This window comes from Artemia sp. Qi Xiang Cuo, chromosome 9 (assembly GCF_049724085.1).
Source record: "Artemia sp. Qi Xiang Cuo chromosome 9, ASM4972408v1, whole genome shotgun sequence".
Classification (NCBI taxonomy): domain Eukaryota; kingdom Metazoa; phylum Arthropoda; class Branchiopoda; order Anostraca; family Artemiidae; genus Artemia; species Artemia sp. Qi Xiang Cuo.
The window spans coordinates 32472090-32495034 of record NC_142802.1 but is presented as its reverse complement, the minus strand read 5'-3'; positions in this window follow the sequence as shown (position 1 = coordinate 32495034).

Genomic DNA, 22945 nt, shown 5'->3' with positions numbered 1-22945 from the left:
ATATTTTTTTAACACAGAAATTTTTTTACATGTCTTAAAATTGAGATGAAACATACTTAAAACATAAGAAATTCAATTTTAATATTTTCAAAATACAAAATGAGAATGATATAGATATGTTAGTTGTAACTTTTACTATTAGAAAAAAATTTTGTAGTAAAACTTTCCCTTTTCTTTGGACTGAATATTTTTCTGAACGGAAATTATTCAACTTTTTTTTATCTTTTTTTTATTTATTCGGCTACATCAATCATACTCTATGCTTGCTCATAGACACTAAGTGGTTCTCCCAGTGATACTCTATTTTTTTCATGCCTTAGAAAGACATAAAATATGCTTAAAACCAAAAAATTTCACATTTAACATTTTCAAAAATCAAAATGAGAATGATACAGATATCTTAGTCGTGATTTTTACTATTAGAAAAATAGTGTTTATAGTAGCACTTCTCTTTTTTTGTCTTGGAATTTTTCGGACTTGGAAAATTATTCAAATTTTTTTGGTCATTTCATCACTTATAATAGATATTACTTTTTAAATTTTGACTTTTTTAGCACACCCTAATAATAAGCAATACTTCTCAAAAGACATTATTCTGTCATTTCTCTTATAAAGCTGTAATATCTTCACTTATAAAAGACATTACTTTATTAATTTCAACATTATGCATACCCTTAATAATATGCAATACTTTTAATTTTCCAAAAACTTAGTCTCCTTTTAATCCGATTGTCAGTCGTGGTTTAGTTTTGCTAACGGGAACCATATTTCTCTATGAAACTACTTTCCAACCACCTTTTTATCAGGAATTCAGTGGAGGCTTTTTTTAAAGGGTAACCGTATTTCTCTACCTAATATTTTGCTCATCTATTCACAAAGTAAAAAATGAAACTTCGAAAAAAATCAATGCGTCGCAATACCTTTCTAAAGAAATTATTCTATCATTTTTGTCATAGGGCTATCATATGATCACTTAGAATAGATATTATTTCATTAATTTCAACTTTTTAGATTGCTCCAATACTAAGCAATACTTTTCAAAAGACATTAGTCTATTATTTCTCTCATAGGGCTGTCATTGCATCGCTTATAATAGATATTACTTTATTAATTTTGACTTTGTGTATACCACAATACTAATCAATACTTTTCAAAAGACATTATTCTATCTTTTCCAACATAGGGCTGTCATATCTTCCCTTCAAATAAATATAACTTTATTAATTTCGATTTTTTAGCATACTCCAATACCAAGCAATACTTTTCAAAAGACATTATTCTATCATTTCCTTCATAGGGCTGTCATATCATCACTTATGATAGACATTACTTTATTAATTTCAACTTTTTGCATTCCCTTAATACTAAGCAATATTTTTCAAAAGACATTATTCTATAATTTCCCTTATAGGGCTTTCAAATCATCACCTAGAATAGAAATTACTTTATTAATTTCAACTTTTTTTTGCACACTCCAATACTAAGCAATACTTTTCAAAAGACGTTAGTCGAGCATTTCCCTCATAGGGCTGTCATACCATCAGTTATAATAAATTTTTGTTTATTAATTATGACTTTATGTATACCCTAATACACAGCAATACTTTTCAAAGGACATTATGCTATCATTTCTATCATAAGGGTGTCATATAATCACTTAGAATAAACATTACATTATTTACTTAGACTTTAGGCATACCCCAATACTAAGCAATACTTTTCAAAAGGTATTATTCTATAGTTGCCCTCATATGGCTGTCATATCATCACTTAGAATAGACATTATTTTATTTATTTTCGACATTTTGCATACCCCAATTCTAAGCAATACTTTTCAAAAGACATTATTTAATCATTTCGCTCATAGGGCTGTTATATCCTCACTTAGAATAGATATTACATTATTAATTTCAACTTTATGCATACATTAATACTAAGCAATAATTTTCAAAAGACATTATTCTATCATTTCTCTCATAGGGCCGTCATATCATCACTTAGATAGACATTACTTTCTTAATTTCAACTTTTTAGCATACTCCAGTACAAAGCAATACTTTTCAAGAGACATTATTCTATCATTTCCCTCATGGGGCTATCATATCAACACTTATCATAGCTATTACTTTATTAATTTTGACATTATGCATACCCCAATACTAAGCAATACTTTTAAAAGACATTATTCTATCATTTCCATCATAGAGCTGACATATCATCAATTAGAATAGTCATTATTTTATTAATTTCAACTTTATGCATACCCTTAATACTAAGCAATACTTTTCAAAAGCCATTATTCTATCATTTCCGTCATAAGGATCTCATATCATCACTTAGAATAGACCTTACGTTATTAATTTTGGCTTTTTGCATACCCCAATACTAAGCAATACTATTCAAAAGACATTATTCTATCATTTCTGTCATATCATCACATAGAATAGACATTCTCTTATTAATTTCGACTCTATGCATACCCCAACACTAAGCAATACTTTTCAAAAGACATTATTCTATCATTTCCCTCATTGGGCTGTAATATCATTAATTTTAACAGATATTACTTTATTAATTTCAACTTTTTAGCATACTCAAATAATAAGCAACACTTTTAAATAGACAATATTCTATTATTTTCCTCATACGGCTGTCATATCATCACTTATAATAGATCTTACTTTATTAATTTTGACTTTATGCATACCCTAAGACTAAGCAACACTTTCCAAAAGACATTATTCTATCATTTCCATCATAGGGGTGACATATCATCACTTAGAATAGACATCACTTTATTAATGTCGACTTTATGCTTACCCTAATACTAAGGACTACCTTTCAAAAGATAATATTCTATCATTTCCATTATAGGGGTCTCATATCATAACTTAGAATAGATAGTACTTTATTAGTTTCGACTTTATACTTACCCCAATTCTAAGAGACACTTTTCAAAAGACAATATTCTATTATTTCTTTCATAGAGCTGTCACATCATCATTTAGAATAGATATTACCCCAATACTAAGCAATACTTTTCAAAAGACATTATTCTATCATTTCCATCATAGGGGTGACATATCATCACTTAGAATAGACCTGAATTTATTAATGTCAACTTAATGCTTACCCTAATACTAAGCAATACCTTTCAAAAGACATTATTCTATCATTTCCCTCATAGGGCTCTCATATCATCATTTAGAATAGATACTAATTTATTGATTTTGACGTTCTGCATACCCCAATATTAAGCGATACTTTCCAAAAGACATTATTCTATTATTTCCTTATAGGGCTGTCATATCATCACTTAGAATAGACGTTACCCCAATACTAAGCAATACTTTTCAAAAGACATTATTATATAAATTACCTCATAGGGCTGTCAAAGCACTACATAGAATAGATATTACTTTATTCATTTTGACTTTATGCTTACCCCAAATTCTAAGCAATACTTTTCAAAAGACATTATTCTATTTTTTTCCCTCAGAAAACCATAGAATTCTCCGACATGCTGAATCTGAAGATGTGATTTTCTTGGAGATTCTTTTTTTATGTTAACTTACGATAGTTTAAGTGGTTAGAGTACTCCAACATGCTAAATCTGAAGATGTAATTTACATGGAGATTCTTTGACTTTCTTAGGCTAACTTACAGTAGGTTAAGTGGCCCACCACTTAACTTAGTAAAAAACCTTAACCTTAATAAAGTAACATCTATTATAAATGACAGTATGACACCCCTATAACTGAAATGATAGAATAATGTCTTTTGAAAAGTATTGCTTAGTATTAGGGTACGAATTAAGTCGAAATTGATAAAGTAATATCTATTATAAGGGATGATATGACTGCCCTATGAGGGTAATGATAGAATGACGTCTTTTCAAAAGTATTTCTTAGTATTGGAGTATGCTAAAAAAGTCAAAATTAATAAAGTAATACCTTTTCTAGGTGATGATATGACATCCCTATGAGTAAAATGATAGAATAATGTCTTTTGAAAAGTATTGCTTAGTATAGGGGTATGCATAAAGTCGAAATTAATAAAGTAATGTCTATTCTAAGCGATGATAAGACAGCCCTATGAGGAAAATGATACAATAATGTCTTTTGAAAAGTATTGCTTAGTATTAAGGGTATGAATAAAGTTGAAATGAATCAAGTAATGTCTATTATAACTGATGATATGACAGCCCTATGAGAGAAAGGATAGAATAATGTCTTTTGAGAAGTATTTCTAAGTATTAGGGCATGCTAAAAAGTCAAAATTGATAAAGTAATATCTATTATAAGTGATGAAATGACAAAAAAAAATTTGAATTTTTTTCCAAGTCAAAAAATTCCAAGTAAAAAAGAAAGAGAAGTCCTGTGTTTTTTGGGTTTTAAGCATATTTTATGTCTTTTTAAGACTTGTAAAAAATTAGTATCACTGGGAGAACCACGTAGAGTCTATGAGCAAGCATAGAGTATGATTGATGTAGCCTTATAAATAAAAAAAGATATAAAAAAGTTGACTAATTTTCGTTCAAAAAATATTCAGTCCTAAAAAAAGGAATAGTTCTACTATAAACATTATTTTTCTAATAGTAAAAGTCACGACTAACATATCTATATCATTCTCATCTTGTTCTTTGAAAATATTAAATGTGAATTTCTTATGTTTTAAGTATGTTTTATCTCGTTTTAAGGCATGTAAAAAAATTTCTGTTAAAAAATAAAAAAAAATAAAATAAAAGTTCTTAAAAAAGTAAAAAATTTAATTTAAAAAAAACATAAAAAATGGGGGGAGGGGCCCAAAAACTTGGAAGGAAGGGGATCCTTGGAGGTTGGTGAGAGGGATCCCTTGAAGGTTGAGGTCCTTGGTGGTTCGGGTCATTGGTGGTTGCATTCCTTGATGGTTCAAATCCATAACCATCTCACTAGTTGATTTCTAAGGATTTCTAAGGATTTTTCTGAATTTCTATATTAAAATTCTTTTCTTGGCATCTATAACTTTATTAATTTCAACTTTTTAGTATACTCCATTGCTAAAGAATATTTTATATTGCCCCCATCCCTAATTATGTGCTTGTGTATTATATAGAACACATCGAAGAAGTATAGCTAAGTCAAGTTGCAAGATCATCTTGGCGCCTACGACTCTATTAGCTTCAACTTTTTAGTATACTCCACTGCTAAAGAATATTATATATTGCCCCCATCCCTCTCATTATGTACTTGTGTATTATACATCACACAGCCAAGAAGTATAGCTAAGTCAAGTTGCAAGATCATCTTGGGCCCTACCACTCTATTAGCTTCAACTTTTTAGTATACTCCATTGCTAAGAAATATTAAACATTGTCCCTCCATCTCTCATTATGTACTTGTGTATTATACAGAACACAGCCCAGAAGTATTGCTAAGTCAAGTCGCATGATTTTCTTGCCATCGCTAACCGTTTCCACAGACTGATAAATATCATGTCATTCTAACATTTATGTCAATTTGCGTGAGACTTACCATCCTCTCAGACTTAACATAACTGGTAAGCAGTTTTAACCCATTTAGCACTCTCATTTTATCCAATTAAAATAATTGTCGCATTGTTCTCATCTTGGTTTCATCCCTATTATTCAAATCATCATTAAGAATATTCAGAGCAGAGTTATGCAAATTGATTACCTTTTCGCAAATTGAGTTAGGTCTACGCAAATGAAATATTTTTTTGACATCTCTAGTAATGTAAGCGATACTTGATGACATCTCAGATACCTTTAAGCTTTAGGCTATTAACCGGCTTCCACAGCTACAATATTCATCTCACCATATATGGAGTACCCTCTGTAGAAACATCTCTGATTGGTCCAGGAATGGGTATAGCAGCCCCAAAAAGTGGTCTGACAGGTTTTTGTGTAACTGATATTCCCTTTGGCCTTACTACTCTGATTCCATAAGCGTGTCCCTTTAGTTATTTCACGGATTTAATTTTTTTCTTTTCTTTCTTATAGGATGGAGGCAAATTTCTTAATGTAAACGCCGTTCTGAAAATTTGAGTCGCAATACAGGAATTCGCTTAGGGATTTTCTTTAGTAAATAAGCTTAGCATGTATTTATTTAAGCAAACGAACAATTACAACAAAATACAACGTAAAAATTCTTAATACAAAATGTTGATAAATATAAGTAAATATTCAAGGGTGTCTGCACTGAAGTGAGGACTTCAGCACTGTAGAAGACCAAAATTACAGAAATATAAAATTCATATGAGTAATAAGACCTTCTCCACTAACTCAGAATTGTACTAGTAAAACTATTATTGAAATTTTTCCCAACAAAACTACTGTTGGTCAAAACCTTTGACTTAATATTAAAATTTAGTCCAAAATGTCTGTTTCAATCCAAAATTTTAATAACAGGAAAATAAAACATGTTTTGAAAGTGAAACGATAAAAAAATATTAGCTAAGAAATACTTTGAAAAACTTTTTCCAAAAAACGAGTTTTCAAATAAATTCAATTAGCCATATTAAAACCTATGACGAACTGAAATAAATTCCTATAAAAATTCAAACTAAAAACAAACAGAAATTCTTATTATTGAATAAAACAAACTAAAAATGATCAGAATATAGATTAAACAATCACCTCAAACTTAAAGTTGATTAACACTTAAAGCATTTATAGAAAAATAAGTGAATCCTAAAACGAACAGAAATTAAATGAATAATCAAGTCATACTTAAAATGGATAGAACTTACTGCAAATAGAAGTAAATGTGCCGTTATGTAAAAACTTCCAAGGGTTTAATTAACTAGAAAGTTACGCCTTTTCAGAGGCAACGCTATAGCGTTGCCTATAGTAAAGGCCATACGGCTGCAATGTTTTACTATTTATTTATTATTATTCTTTTCCCAGAGGCACTTCATATGGAAGGGTTTGTCGTTGGAAAAGGGGCTCATTCGATTGGAAATCGAAGTTTGAAATTCAAGTGGCTGGTGCCCTTTTTAACAGTCAAAAGTGATTGGAGGGCAACGAGCCCCCCACCCACGCCCAACATTCCCCCAGACACATCCAATCAAAATTTTAGATGGCCATTTTGTTCAGCGTAGTTGATTTCTGGATATAAAAAATGTTTTTGGGGAGGATACTCCGCCACAAACCTAGTGGCAAGGGTTTTAAGTTATGCCCTGGGGGCATATAAGGTTTTTTTTATAGAAGGCAATGCAGTAGAAGCCTCAAAAAAGGCTTATTCGATTGGAAATTCAAAGGGCTAGTACCCTTTTTAATAGTCTAAAGTGATTGGAGGGCAACTAACCCCCCTCTCACGCCCACCTTTTGCCCAAACCCATCTAATGAAAATATTGAGATAGCCAATTTATTCAACGTTGTTTTAAGTTCGGGAAATTAGGTATTTGAGAATGGTAACTCTCCCAAGGCCCACAGGGCAAGGGTTGTAGGTTATACCCTGGGGGCATACAAGGTTTTGTATAGACAGCGTTGTCGTAGAAACTTCAGAAACGGCTCATTCGACTGGAAATTTAAATGGATAGTTCTCTTTTTAATAGTTGAAAGTGATTCTAAGGCAACTGACACCCCTTCCACGCCCACCATTTCCCAAAATACATCCAATCAAATGTCATTTTTTTTATATAGCCATTTTGTTCAACATTTTGTTCATATGTTTGAGCAGGACACTCCCCCGACAGTCTTCAGGGGCAAGGGTTATAAGTTATAACCTGGGGGCATATATGGTTCTTATGGAAGGAATGGTCGTATAAACTTCAGAGAGGGCTCATTTGATTATAAATTAAAAATTGTAGTTCACTTTTTAAGTGTCAAAAGATATTGAAGGGTAAGCAGCTCTCCTCCCTCAAAACCCTTTTTTCCCAAATGCATCCAATAAAAATTTTAAGATTGCTATTTTGTTATAAATAGTTCGCAGATAATAAAAAAAATCCGTTGTCGACACACCCCCCTCACGGTCCGGGGGCAGATGTTGTAAGTTATGCCCTGGGGGTATATATGGGTCTTAGGGAAGGGATGCTCGTATTAACTTCAAAGAGGGCTCATTTGATTGGAAATTGAAAGTTCTAGTTCACTTTTTAAGAGTCAAAAGAGATTTGAGGGCACCTAGGCCCCCCTCCACACCGTTTTTTCCTCAAACCCATCCAATAAGAACTTTGAGATAGCTTTTTTTTAAATACTTCAAAGACCATATAACGAAAACTCAGGGGTCGACACAGCTCCCCAGGGCCAAAGGGCACGTGTTGTAAGTTATGCCCTGGGTGACAATATGGTTCTTATTGAAGGGATACTCGTAAAAACTTCAAAGATGGCTCATTTGATTGGAAATTGAAAGTTCTAGTTCAGTTTTTTAGAGTAAAAAAAGAGATTGTAGGGAAACTAGCCCCCCCCCCCCACATCCCTATTCCCCAAATGCATGTAATAAAAATTTTGAGATAGCCATTAAGTTAAAATTTGCTCAAAAGTCCGATAACAAAATTCAGGAGTCGTCACAACCCCCCAGGGCCCGGCGGGAAGGCGTTGTAAGTTATGCCCTGGGGCATATATTGTTCTTATGAAAGGGAAGCTCGTATAAACTTCAGAGAGGGCTCATTTGATTGAGTTCGAGCTCACTTTTCAATAGTCAAAAGAGATCCGAGGGCAGCTAGCCCTCCCTCCCCCCCCTCACGTCTTCTTTTTCAAAACCCATCTGCTGAAAATTTTGAGATAGACATTTTGTTGAAAATAGTTCAAAGTTCGGATATGAAAAAATCCGGTGTCAATAAAACCCCCCAGAGCCCAGGGGAAGGCGTTCTAAGTTATGCCCTAAGGGCTTGTATGGTTCTTATGAAAGGGATGCTCGTATAAACTTCATAGAGGGCTCATTTGAATGGAAATTGAAAGTTCTAGTTCAATTTTTAAGAGTCAAGAAATTTAAACTAGCCCCCCCCCCCCACGCTTTTTTTCCCAAAACCCTACCACTACAAACTTTGAGATAGTTAGTTTCATTGAAATTGTTCAAAAATTAGATAACAAAAACGTCCCACAGGGTCCGCGGAATAGACGTTGTAAGTGCTTTCTTGGGGTTGTGTATAGGTCTTTCAAACGGGGTGCTTGTGTAAACTTCAGAGGGGGCTCCTTCGTTTGAAAATTGAAAGTTCTAGTTCATTTTTAAGAGTCAAAAAATATCCGAGGGCAACTAACCCCCTCCCCACACCCTTTTTTCCCCAAGCCCATCCGATAAAATTTTTATAAAAGCCATCTCGTGAAAAATAGTTCAATGGTCAGATAATAAAAATTCCTGTGTCGACAGAACCCACCAGGGCCCTGAGGCAGGCGTTATGAGTACTGCTCTAGGGGCTTATATAGTTCTTATGGAAGGGATTCTCTTATAAACTTTGAACAGGGCTCATTTGATTGGAAATTGAAAGTTCTTGTTCACTTTTTAAGAGTCAAAAGAGATCGGAGGGAAACTAGCCCCGCCCCTCCTCCACACCCTAAATGCATCAGATAAAAAGTGTGTGATAGATATTTTGTTAAAAAATAGTTCAAAATTCTGATAACAAAAAGTCCCGGTGTCGAAACAGCCCCCCAGGCCTGGGGGTAGGCGCACTTCCTAGAGGGCTCATTTGATTGGAAATTGAAAGTTGTAATTCACTCTTTAAGAGTCAAAAGTGATATGGAAGACAGCTAGCCTCCCCCCAAACTCCATTTATTTTTTTCCCAGAGGCACTTTATGTACAAGGGGTCATCGTATAAACTTCAAAGGGGGCTCATTCAATTGGAAATCGAAAGTTCTAGCACACTTTTATGAGTCAAAAGTGATCAGAAGGCAAATGACCCCCCCCCTCCAAGTGCTTTTCCCCCGAATACATCTGATAACAAATTTGAGGGTGCCGTTTTGTTAAAAATAGTTCAAAGATCATATAACTAAAAATCCTTTACGTATGACCATTTCTTTAAAAATAGTTCAAAGGTCAGATAAGAGAAAATCCTATGTCGACACAACCCCCCCTAGGCCGGGGCAGGCGTTGTAGGTATTGCTCTGGGGGCATATATGGTTCTTATGGAAGGTGTGCTCGTATAAACTTCGGAAGGCTCATATGTTTGGAAATTGAAAGTTCTCGGTCATTTTTTAAGAGTCAAAAGAGACCGGAGTGCAACTAGCCCCCCTCTCTATGCCTATTTTCCTGAAGCCAATCCGATTAGAACTTTGAGAGAGCCATTTTTTCAAAACAGTTCAAAGGTCAGAAGACAGCAACTCCGGTGTCGACACATTCCCCCAAGCCCTGGGGACAGGCATTGTAAGCTATGTCCTTGGGCCGTATGTGGTTCTTATGAAAGGGCTGCTCGTATAATCTTCAGAGAGGGTTCATTTGAAGGAAAATTAAAAGTTGTAGTTAGTTAGTGGCTGTATCGGATGGTAAAAAACACATCTGATAAAAATTTGAGGTGACAATTTTGTTAAAAATAGTTCAACCATCAGCTATTAAAACACTCCAGGGTCAACACTAACCCCCAGGGCCCAGGGAAAGGCGTTGTAAGTTATACACTGGGTATATGTATGGTTCTAATAGAAGGAATACTCGCATATTCTTCAGAGAGTGCTCATTTGATTGAAAATAGAAAGTTCTAGTTCACTTTTAAAGAGTCAAAAGAGACCAAAGCTTAATTTAGTCCTCCCACGCCCTTTTTCCCCAAACCCATCCGATTAAAATCTTGAGATATCAATTTTGTTAAAAATAGTTCAAACATCAGATAATAAAAACTCCGTGGTTGACACAAACCCATTTTTTCACTTTAATATTGTTACTTTGATATCAGTTTTGATACTTCGATGAATATTGGATTTTTTTTTAAGTTTTATTTTGAAATAAGGAATTTTTTAAAACTTGAAATATTTTGTAATAAAAAACGAACGAAAACTAATTAAAAAAAAACTTTACGAAAAATAAGTTTTTCAAAGAAAAGTAAAGGCCATTTTAAACTTAAGCTCAACAGAAAAATACCTTTTAAAATGCAAACACAAAACGACCAGAAATTACTATTAAAGAATGAATGACAACCAAAACGAACAGAAGTTAAATAAACAATCATAGCAAAAACATACAACAAGTAATAATATAAATGAATAAATAGATCTTAAAACGAGTAATGCTTAGATTGAATATGGAAATCAAGCTTAAGACGAAAAAATATATTTTCCTATTGAAGTACAAATAAAACTTAAAACGAACAGAAATTAAACAAACAATCAATGCAAACAAACATACAATAGATATTAATGTAAATTAATAAGTAATTCTTAAAACGAGTGAAACCTAAATTGAATATGAAAATCAAGCTTGAAATGAACAAAAATCACTACAAACAAGAGTTTGGGTATGACCTCCTTCTCTCACTATAAAAGTCTAGAACCTACTGCGTTATTGGCGCTTTACTGAAAACTATATGCGTCTTGGAAATTATAAACAACATCAAATTGAATATTTGATGTATAATGATATTAATTGTTGAAAGATCCATCAGTTCAAGAATTTATTTCACTGTAATTGTATTTTTATTTTCAATGCTGAAAGAACTGGAAAAGAAAATATTTGTAATATAATCCACTTTCAGTTGAGCGCCAAAGACGCAGTAGGCTTTTGGTTTTTATTTACAGTTAGGAAAGGAGGCAGTATCCAAACACTTGTTTGTAGTGAAACTATATTCGTCTTTAACAACTTTAAAAAGAGCTAATAAATTAAAATGAAATTAAACTGAATATTTGATGTATAATGATATTAATTGCTGAAAGCTCATCAGTTCAAAATATTACTATAATTTTAATGTTTATTTTCAATATTGAGTACAAAAGAAAAATATTTGTCATAAAATTGGTTTTCAGTAAAGCGCCAATGACGCAGTAGGTTCTAGACTTTTACAGTGAGAGAAGGAGGTCATACCCAAGCTCTTGTTTGTGGTGATTTTTGTTCGTTTCAAGCTTGATTTGCATATTCAATTTAAGTTTCACTCGTTTTAAGATTTATTTGCTAATTTAGATTAATATCTATTGTATGTTTGTTTGCATTGATTGTTAATTTAATTTCTGTTCGTTTTAAGTTTCATTTGTACTTCAATAGGAAAATATTTTTTTCGTCTAAAGCTTGATTTTCATATTCAATCTAAGCATTACTCGCTTTAAGATCTATTTATTCATTTATATTTTTACTTGTTTTACGTTTTTGCTATGATTGTTTATTTAATTTCTGTTCGTTTTAGGTTTCATTTATTCTTTAATATTAATTTCTGGTCATTTTGAGTTTGGATTTTAAAAGGTATTTGTATCTGCTGAGCTTAAGTTTAAAATGGGCTTCACTTTTCTATGAAAAACTTATTTTTCGGATTTTTTTTTAATTAATAACAGTAAATGGACGCCGTTCAGTCCAAGGCTAGCTTAAATAAAAGAACAAAAGCGCAATCCTTTCATGTTAATTAAGTACCAAGCAGAAATAAAAACTTTCAGTTTCAATTTCCTCTGTGTCATATATATACCAAGAATTTTCCAATCTAATCAAAACCATTTGTTCATCATATCTCCTTTTTGAAGGATCCATTTCCACTTATTTATAGTCCCTTGGTTACTTCCTCTGTCATCTCATTTCTTGCTTAATTAGAAGTGTTTTTCCAGGTATTAATGGAAAAAAGGAATCCATAAGTTATTAGGATCATGTGTTAGGGCAACAACAATACAAGAAGAAATGCCTACACGGCTATTGTTTTGAACTTTCATTTAACAATCAAGGCTGCACTCAAAACTTTGATTCAGGGAGTTCTAATTCTGTGGTGAAAGGATTTTTTATCCAACTTGCAGCGTGTGACTCAATCAAGCTATAATTAAATTGATTCGCACAAATTTGCCGATTAATACACATAAAATAAATGTCTTCTAGTCTGTGATTGTGTCCAGCTCGATTAAAAAAAAGAAGAAGAGATACAAGGGACATAAATTCAAATGAAAATGAAAGCGCACTTTCCATTAGTAGTAAAACTTTTGAACTTGTTCAGTATTATTTCTTAACTTCCTTTAAAGCCATAGCTGCAGTTTCATCAGAATTTAATCACAAGATTTTGAGAGCCAATTCATCTGGATCTAACAGTGTTTGGATGTTTTGATACAATACGACATCTTTTGCAAACAATAGCATAGAAAACACCATATTGTCTAATTTTGTTGTCAGGGATTTCTAAGAGAAAATCCCAACATCCGACTAACATTATCTTACTATGATACAAAAACCTGAGAGTCAGAAACATTTTTAAGTAGTTGATGCTCAGTCATTGGATCATAGTTCAGGGGCCACTAAAGTGTATCTTGTTTATTTCTGAGTTGAGGCGATCAGTAAAACACAGTCAGTTTGACAATAGTTTCTGACTATATCAACCATGCTGAATCCGAGTATGGGTGGTGGCAATGCTGGAGATCACGGCTTGTTCTTGTAAAAGCATTACGGACTGTAAAAACCACTACGGACTTAACAGTGCTTTTTGGTGATTGTTTGTAAAGGTCTGGCTTAGAAAGAGAAAATAGGAATATGTTGCTGCTTAAGAGAAAATTGAAGGAACAGATTTGGCAGAGATTTGAGGGTGAATCACAAATCTGGTAAACACAACTTCTTCTACCTGAAAGACTCAGTACTTGCTAGAGAAATGACCAGACAGATTTCAGAGCTAATTAAAAGTGTTAATGAGTCTTCAGTATTGATTGAATCTGACTCAACTGAAAGTTCCATTTCAGGTTCCATTAATGATCTTAGTGATATCGACAACAGTGAAGGTGACGTAGATTGTCTGAGTTCGACTTAATAGAAAGTCTGGATGTCGAAACGGAAAGTCAAGTTGGAATGGAACATGATTATGTACGAGCCCGAAATCTTGCGTATATATACGAAATTGCCTGTATTGGTATATAGCAAAAAAACAGTCTGAAATTGTTTCTCTCAATGACCCCTGTTGGGACCTTCGGCCCCTTTTGTTTCAGAACAATTCCTTTTTTCTTAAATTTAACTTCATTTATCTTCAATTTTCATATCTAAGGCCCGGGAAAGCTTTTATTATGAGACGGAATCCATCTGAAGGAAACCATTAATTAGTTAATGTCTGAAAAAGCCAGGTGAGCGACTAGTCATACAGCTTAAATTTACAGCTTGAAAAGCTTCAAAGAATGCTGGGAGTTTAATTTGATTCGCTTATTCATTGCCTTTGGTCAGAGCTAGGTGAACCTCCATGTCCAGAGGTGCTTCGCGCAGTATCTTGTTTAATGGTAAGCATTTTTAGAGTTAGTTCTGTTTTTGAGTTCTGATATATATGTGATTGTGAATACAAAAGATAACTTTCTATATAATCTTTTAATTTTTAGCCTAGGTGGATTCCGGCAGCCTACAGAAGAGCTGAGGTTATATTATTGGTAATAGGGAGAGAGTTGCGAGATTTACCAATTTTCACATCTACAGGGGGTCCGTTTACCCTCCAAGGAGATATTTAGAAATATTAGTGGTAACCCAGGTTGGGTACACTTGGCTTTAGAGTTTGGCCGTCTGACCATTTGATCACGTTATCATACCCTGGAGAAGGGTATATGGTAAATTGGGTATTAGCATACTCTATATTTACAGAACCGTTGTGGTAAGCGCGGGCATCCTATTATAATATTTGGCGCCAGCGGGGCTTTCCCCTCCAGTAAGTGGTGTAGCACCATCTCTGCACCAATAAGTGGTAACACCTGTACCTTACCACTATAATACTGGTGGCAGCAATAAAGATCCTATAAGTAAAACTGATGTCATACAACATCATCCCGTGTTATATGACATCACATCTATAATTCGACGCCGCTGCCTGTCCTGTTTCGGCCATGTTTGCCGAAGACCAGCCGAGACTTTCACAACTCAAAGCCTACGCTGCAAACCAGCACATAATTGGAGGAGACGACATGGAGGACAAGCCGAAACTTGGCTTAACACAGTCAAATTTGACCTCGAGCCAATTGGCGGTTTCCGGAGGCATGGTCGGAAAAGGACTCTTCATGGCTTGAAATTATTGCCCCATTAACCCAAGACCGTAACCTCTGGAATTCAACAGTCTGTCAGATCCTGTCGCCAGGGAGAGCTACGTAGCTTGTGTCCTGATGCAAGTACAAGTACAAGTAAGCACAGTAAAACTGATAGTAAAGAATTCTGGGTTTCGAAGAGAATATTTAATTTAGCCTACAAAGTAGCCTATTGTGATTACATATAAAGAAAATAAAAATACGAAATCAACTAATAATATTATGAAGATCTAAATGGGATGTGCCTAGTTAGACAACATAAAAAAATAAAATTTATGAATTAATATATCACGCGATTAATTAACTTGTGTAAAAATCGGCACGGAAAGACAGATTTGAAAGATTGTGAGTTTAAAATTTTATGAGCAAGGTTCCTACCTAGGAAGGACGTAGTTCAGGAGAAAGGGTATAACTCCCTTTCATCACCTCCTTTCATTAAAGTTTGGGCTGATCCTAAACGGAAATTAGTGAAAATTAGAGAAGACTACAAAAATCGACGGTTTTTCACGGGATAGTTAGACAATAATAAAAAGAAATAACGTGAAATTAATCGAGTTTTGAACTTACAGTGGGAGAGTCTCTTCGTATTAGAAATAAGCACAGGGTTTAAGAACTGATAAGAAAAAGTGAAAGTTGGGTTATTATTTGAGTGAATTGGCGGACTTAGATATAATCTTCAGTGACGAAGGTTATAAGATTATTGAAGACGGCAAATTAAGAAATTTGTCAGTTTTGTGCCCACATTGGATAAGGAAGGTGGAAGGCACCTGTTCTATTGAGTAATCGGCCTTAGAGGAGATTATATTGGGAGAACGAGTAGCCCAGGATGATACGTGATTTATTTAACAGGGCAGCTCCCCTGTTTGAGTTTAGTCCCGTTAATTAACTAGTGGAATATTCGCGCAGTTTTTCGGTGTTCTTCCTTGTCCAACCCCTGTTAATTTGTTTTTCGTAGATATATTTCACTCGCGTAAAATTGCTTGCTGTGAAAGAAGTCGGTATTCTTTAATGAAGTCTAAATATTCCAGCTATTTGAAAAATTGTTGAATGTCATTACACGGCGTTAATAGTTCACAATAGTAATTGCGTACCATAATGTTTGCGTGTGGCAATTGTTGAACTTCCCACGATTGACTAATTAATTAAGAGATAATACAATCGGGAAGGAGTATACGTGGTAAAATGAGGGGGTACGAAATAAACAAGGAAGATATAATATATGAAAAAAAAAGACGAACTCACCTCTACGATGCTGTTCAAAATGAAGGGGAGTTGTTGGTAAGAGATAACAGAGATACGAAACGAAGAAATATGGACTGTAAGAAGCCGGCTTGTTTATGGAATAGAAGGTCGGACACAGGACCTCGCTCAAATATATTGAATAATGACAAATTTCTACATACGATCGTAGGAAAGATACATAGGAAAGATAGCGATATAGAAATTGTTACGAAATTAGCTACTCAATATAACGCGGCATTTCAGATGGAACGGGCAGCTTTTGAAAAAGCCAATAAGGCCATTGCGGGAAAAATACAAAGTTATGACGAGGTTGTTGAAAGAGTTGAAGAACAACGGTCACTAATTTTTCAAGAATTGCGTTTGCTAAGGGAAAATAAGCTATATAGAAAATATATCGGTAAACCTGAAGAGCGTATTCGGGATCTAGAAACTGAATTAAATTCGACCAGCCCCTGTACGAGAGAGGAAGTTATCGCTCACGAAGAATATGAGGAGGTACATAAAAAAGAGACACAAGCCTATGAAGAGGGAAATATAAGTTTTAACAATGTACAATTGAAAGTGATTGGAAAGTATCTTTTACTAAATGAAAAAAAAAACTCTAGAACACGAAAAGTATACCCCTCTACTTTACATAAAATAGTAGAATAGAAAATAGAGGAGGAAAGACAAGAACTTATAGAGGCTGAAAGAAAAGCCAGAGAGCAAAAGAGGAGGAAGATAGAAAAGAAAAAGAGAAAGATAGAAATGAAAGAGAAAATTCTAAGGGCTTATGTTCCTTCCTATGCTATTCTAAGGGTTTATGTTCATTCCTATGCTTTTCTAAGGGTTTATGTTCCTTCCTATGCTATTCTAAGGGTTTATGTTCCTGCCTTTGCTATTCTAAGGGTTTATGTTTCTTCCTATGCTATTCCAGGAGCTTATGTTCCTTCCTATGCTATTCTATAGGACTACGTTCCTTCCCATGCTATTTGGGGACGCTATGTTCCTTCCAATGCTATTTGGGGACACTATGTTCCTTCCTGTGCTATTCTAGGAGTTAATGTTCCCTCCCATGCTATTCTGTAGCGCTATGTTCCTTCCTATGCTATTCTAGGAGTTTATGTTCTTTCCTATGCTATTCTAGGAGTTTACGTTCCCTCCTGCGCTAATTGGGTGAATTACGTTCCTTGGCACCTTTCCAGAGCATGTACTTATGGATTTGCTTGCCTTATGTTCCTTTCTGTGCTATTTGCTTGCCTTATGTTCCTTTGTACCTTTCCAGAGCATGTACTTATGGATTTGCTTGCCTTATGTTCCTTACCGTGCTATTTGTTGCCTTATGTTCCTTCCTGTGCTATTTGATTGCCTTATGTTCCTTCCTGTACAATTTGCTTGCCTTATGTGCCTTAGTACCTTTCCAGAGCATGTACTTATGGATTTGCTTACCTTATGTTCCTTACCGTGCTATTTGCCTAGGTTATATTCCTTGGCGCCTTTCCAGAGCATGTACCTATGGATTTGCTTAGACGTAGAGGAATTACCATGCTATTTGCTTAGACACATAGGAATTACCATGCTATTTGCTTAGACACATAGGAATTAACATGCTATTTGCTTAGAAACATAAGAATTACCATGCTATTTGCTTAGACACATAGGAATTACCATGCTATTTGCTTAGACACATAGGAATTACCATTCTATTTGCTTAGACGTACAGGAATTCCCATACTATTTGCTTGCACATTGTAAAAAGCGAGCAGTACGAGCAGGGATTCCCCACTGGTTCCTGAAATCTGGCTTGTTAAACAAGTTTGTTTCAACTCCACGTTTTCAACCAGACTGGTTTTTGAGACAACACCCATAAAGCGAGCAGTACGAGCGGGGATTCCCCACCGGTTCCTGAAGTCTAGCTTGTTAAACAAATTTGCTTCAACTCCACGTTTTCATGGATGCTACAATCAGAATTGTCTGATTGACATTTGCGAAAAAGGGATAAGGGATTCGCGAATTGGACTGTACGGACAATCTTATTTGAATAATAGGGAAAAAAGAGCTAGATAACATTTGCGAATTGGATTCTATGACGATGGAGATAAGGGATTAAAACGATTAGAAGTTAAGGTAACCTCAATGGCGTTTGAACAGTGTTGTCAGTTTAGAATAGTCTAACGTTATAGTATACTAAACATTTTATACTAAGAGAGATTTAGATTGCAGTAAAATAATTTTGATAATGGATAGCTTTACGTTCTCGATGTGTTCTGTGTAATACCTAGGTGGTGTTTGATCAGTGTTGTAAGTTTAAAATAGAGTTTAGCTTTATAGTATATTAAATAGTTTATACTAAGAGGGATGTAGATGGCAAAAAAATAATTTTAATAATGAAATTGAAAACAAAGCTTATAATTACTTGCAAATCAAGTAGTAAGGTGTATGTGAGTACGAACCATCAAGGATCATAAGCACCAATGACCCTAACCAGCAGAGACAACAAACCCCCAAGGGTCCCCTATCCCCAAACTTGAAGGGCAAACCCCCCCCCTCCCCTCCAACTTTTTGGCCCAATCCCCCCATTTTTTTTTGAATTTTTTTTTTCGATTTTTTTTTAATTTTTTTTTATTACTTTCTTTTTTTAACTTGATGTATTTTTTCAACTTTTTTTTAAAGGTCTTTGAATGAGATAAAACATAATTAAAACAAAACAAAAAAATCATATTTACATTCTCTTGATTTTTCAAACTTGATTTTGGAATTTCTTTCGTTGAAATGCAAGAGCTGGAATATTTCAGTGGTGTTTTGTTGTGGATTACCTTGTCAACACTTACACTCTCTCGATTTTTCAAAGTTCATTTTTAATTTCTTTCGTTGAATTGCAAGAGTTGGAATATTTCAGTAGTTTTTTGTTATGGTTTACCTTGTCACAGTCACATTCTCCTGTTTTTCAAAGTTCATTGTGAATTTCTCTCGTTGAAATGCAAGAGTTTGAATATTTCAGTAGTGTTTTGTTATGGTTTACATTGTCAAAGCTACATACTATTGATTTTTCAAAGTTAATTTTGGAATTTCTTTTGTTGAAATGCAAGAGTTGGAATATTTCAGTAGTGTTTTGTCGTGGTTTACCTTGTTATAGTTACATTCTCTTGATTTTTCAAAGTTCATTTTAGATTTCTTTCATTGAAATGCAGAGTTGAATATTTCAGTAGTGTTTTGTTACCTTGTCACACTTACATTCTGTTGATTTTTCAAAGTTCATTTTGAATTTCTTTCATTGAAATGCAAGAGTTGGAATATTTCAGTAGTGTTTTGTTGTGGTTTACCTTGTCACAGTTACATTCTCTTGATTTTTCAAAGCTCATTTTGGAATGCCTTTCTTTGAAATGCGAGAGTTGGAATATTTCAGTAGTGTTTTGTTATGGTTTACCTTGTCACAGTTACATTCTCTTGATTTTTTCAAAGTTTATTTTAGATTTCTTTCGTTGAAATGCAAAAATTTGAATATTTCAGTAGTGTTTTGTTGTGGTTTACCTTGTCAGAGTTATATTCCCTTGATTTTTCAGAGTTCATTTTGAAATTCTTTCCTTGAAATGCATGACTTGGAAACATCATTTGTCGGTTATGTCGGACAAAAATTTTTTTATCAAGGATATAACTGAAAGTTTTTAAGGTATAGTAGAAATGACTTGCAAAAAACACGAGAACACTATAAGAATGAATAAATTCCTTATCAAAATCCGCTGCTGGATATGTCATTATGAAAAAAATTTTCAAGAATGTAAAAACTTAAGTAAGTAACAAACTCTTTCTTGAATTCACCTCCTGGATACATAAAACAGAAATTTAATTCAGGAAATTATGAAAAAAATTGAACAAATTCTTTATTAACATTCATTATCGATTGATGTCGCTTCCTAGAAAGACAATTCAGCAATTTCACAAAATCTAAGTATAGGAATGATTAAATTCCATATCAACATTCATTTCTCGGATACATAGGAAAAAGTTGACAAAATATAAGTGTTAGAGTGAATAATTTTTTTTATCAACATCTTTTGTCGAATATATCGGATAAAAGTGACAAAATCTAAGTACCAGAGTGAATAAATGCATTATCAACATCATTTGTCGGATACGTCAGTTAAAATTGACATGTCAGATAAAATTGACAAAATCTAAGTGTCAGAGTGAATATTTTTTTTCTCTCAACATCTTTTGTCAGATACATCGAATATAATTGATAAAATCTAAGTGTTAGAGTGAATAATTTTTTATCAACATCCTCTGTCAGATACATCAGATAAAATTGACAAAATCTAAGTATCATACTGAATAAATGCTTTATCAACATCATTTGTCGGATATGTTGGACAAAATTTTTTTATCAAGGGAACATCTGAATGCGTTTAAGGTATAGTACGAATGGCTTGCAAACAACACGAAAGTACTATCAGAATGAATAAATTCTTTATCAAAATCCGATGTTGGATATGTCATTATGAAAAAAATGTAAGTATGTAAAAAAGTAAGTAAGTAACAAACTCTTTCTTGAACTCACCTCTTGGATACACAATACAGAAATTTAATTCAGGAAATTATGAAAAAAAATTGAACAAACTCTTTATTAACATTCATTATCGATTGATGTCGCTTCCTAGACAGACAACACAGCAATTTCACAAAATCTAAGTATAAGAGTGATTAAATTCTATATCAACATCCATTTCTCAGATACATAAGAAAAAATTGACAAAATCTAAGTGTTAGAGTGAATAATTTTTTTTATCAACATCCTTTCTAAGATACATCAAATGAAATTGACAAAATCTAAATTTCAGAATAAATAAATGCTTTAACAACATCATTTGTCGAATATGTCGGATAAAATTGACAGAATCTAAGTATCAGAGTGATTAAATTCTGTATCAACAACCCTTTCTCGAATACATGGGATAAAATTGAAAAAATCTAAGCGTCAGAGTGAAAAATTTTTTTTTATACCAATACCTATTGTCAGATACATCGAATATAATGGACAAAATCTTGACAAAAAATTGAAAAGCATATTGAGCCTGTTGATGACACACCAGTAAAAATTGTGTATGACTCAAAATGGAATAATTATTATTCTACTGATTACGAACTAAGAGAAGACAATAGCTACAATATCAAGAGAGAACATGGTGAAGTATTTTATGGAACAGATTCAAAATATCCAAAGTTGATCATTGATATTAATAATGTATCATAATATATTTTTGTATTAATATTCTACATAGCGTTATTTCATTAAAAATATATTATGCATTACATTGTTATGTGTTCATTATTTTTAGAGTAAGCTAGCATATCGAACATCTAGAATGGCTATTAAAACATCAGAGATGCAAAAAAAGGAATTTGCATACATATATTGTCAGACACATGGGATAACATTGACAAAATCTAGGTATCAGAATGAATAAATTCTTTATCAACATCCGTTGTTGGATATGCCATTATGTTATTAGGAAAAAATTTTAAGTAAGTAAGTAAGTAAGTAAGTAACAAACTCTTTCTTGAATTCACCTTTGGGATACACAATACAGAAATTTAATTTAGGAAATTATGAAAAAAATTGAACAAATTCTTTATTAACATTCATTATCGATTGACGTCGCTTCCTAGACAGACAATACAGCAATTTCACAAAATCTAAGTATAAGAGTGATTAAATTCTATATCAACATCCATTTCTCGGATACATAGGAAAAAGTTGACAAAATCTAAGTGTTAGAGTGAATGAATGTTTTTATTAACATATTTTGTCAGATACATTGGATAAAATTGACAGAATCTAAGTGTCAAAGTGAGTAATTTTTTTTATCAACATCCCTTAAATGCATTATCAACATCAAATGTCAGATACATCAGATAAAATTGACAAAATCTCAGTAACAGAAAGAATAAAATTCGTTTTCAAAGTGTTTATCGGATACATCAGATAACAGTCATAAAATTCAAGTCCAGTTCATTTTTACTTAATACCTCATTCCACTGAATTTAGGTTAGACCGTTTATAGATGACACTGCAACCGATCAGACACATAGTCATTGTGAGAGAGATATTCAAAAAGTTGATTGAATTTAAGTTCACTTAGAGTGGCCAGACATGCATTGCAATACGCAAACACCCGCCCAGACACACACACACACAGGCAAAAAGAGTGTGAGAGATAAAAACACATACAAATACGTAGACTTAGACACAAAAAACCGAGAAAGACATGGAGTATACACCGCGACGGCGCATAAACAGTGAGAGAGACTTGCAAAGTCGACATAGCTTTATTTCATTTTTTAAGATTAATATAGACGAAGTTACGTGCGCGCACGTAACCTCGTCTAAATCGAACTTAAAAAATTAAAAAAAGCGATGTCGAATTTGCATGTGTCTCTCACTATGTATTCTCCGTCGCGGTGTACACTCCATGTCTTTCTCGTTTTTTTGTGTCTAAATCTACGTATTTGTGTGTGTTTTTATCTCTCACACTCTTTTTGCCTGTGTATGTGTGTGTGTGTGTGTGTCTGGGCGGGTGTTTGCGTATTTCAATGCATTTCTGGCCACTCTAAGTGAACTCAAATTAAATCAACTTTTTGAA